The 1,105-nt window shown below is 36.1% G+C and overlaps 1 non-coding gene across 1 annotated transcript; it reads left to right on the plus strand.

The window, feature by feature from the left end:
* The first annotated feature begins 372 nt into the window (after positions 1 to 372).
* Positions 373 to 502, plus strand: LOC127186069 (small nucleolar RNA SNORA17). The gene has a single exon (XR_007830321.1). It is a non-coding gene; the product is annotated as a small nucleolar RNA SNORA17 (small nucleolar RNA).
* The last annotated feature ends 603 nt before the right edge of the window (positions 503 to 1,105 follow it).

Raw genomic sequence — 1,105 nt, forward strand, 5'->3', positions numbered from 1 at the left:
AGTTAAGGCAATACATACAAAGATTAAAATTAGATAAATATTTTTAAAACTCTGGAATATAGAGGTTTCAAGCTGTTATAAAATATTAGCAAGCACGAGTCTAGAAATGTTTAGTGTTAGTTGAGCAAGAAAAAGTAATTGATAAAATAACTGAATTTTGGTGTTAGATTACTGTCTTGGGTTATGTAAAATAAAAATATGGCATGATAATTTACAAAATATTTTCTATGAAAGAGAATCTCATTACTGTTTATTCTGGATTTTGCATTGATATATAAGCAAGTATCTATTTCAAGGTTTCTAGAATTCCAATATAAAATAACAAGTTCCAATAGTACTCACTGCTATTCTGGTAAGAGAGATTAAAGGCCACCTGCTCCTAGAATCATTACAGATATGACTGCTGTGTCAAATGTGTGTCAGTAGGTAGCAGAGTGGAGAGAGGCTATATCTATACTCAGTGTTTTGGCTTATGAACAGCTGAATGATGTTACCTGAAAAAAATAAAACGATGATTCTGAGACAGCCTCCAGTCAGGTGCCAAGGGTCCCAGACAGGGAGTTAGCCTAAGATAACCACCAGTCTGGCACTGTATAGGCACCAACAGGCTCCCAGGACTGGGAGCAAGATGGATACTAGAAAACCCCCACCAGGGACACCAGAAACCTCTAAGAGGAGCAAGTAAGTACCTGGCTACATACTTTTAGCTGTAGAAAAGTTTCTTTAGAATCTACTTTGAGAGCAATAGAAGGTGGGCTTGGAACTTCATGCATTACAGATATTTTACAATAAAGGACCCCCTTGGCAGTTAGCCTAGGCTTAGATAGCACACCTATTGATTTGGGACTGAGGGTAAGTCAAGTTTTTTCTTTATTAGAGTACATTTAACTCAAGCTATGCTGCTATGACAATCATGTAAATACAATGGCTCTAGCCCAGGGAAATGTATGATTAAACTTTCTCTAGTATTGTTTAAGAAATAATACTCAGGTCATGCTGACCATTGCTTGGATATTGGTTGATTTCTGCTGTATTCTTTATTGTAGGTTATAAAGAACTGTTTGTATTTCCTTGTTAGACTGTTCTCTTGCTTTGTTGGTTTTTG

Source organism: Acomys russatus, chromosome X (genome assembly GCF_903995435.1).
Source record: "Acomys russatus chromosome X, mAcoRus1.1, whole genome shotgun sequence".
Classification (NCBI taxonomy): Eukaryota; Metazoa; Chordata; class Mammalia; order Rodentia; family Muridae; genus Acomys; species Acomys russatus.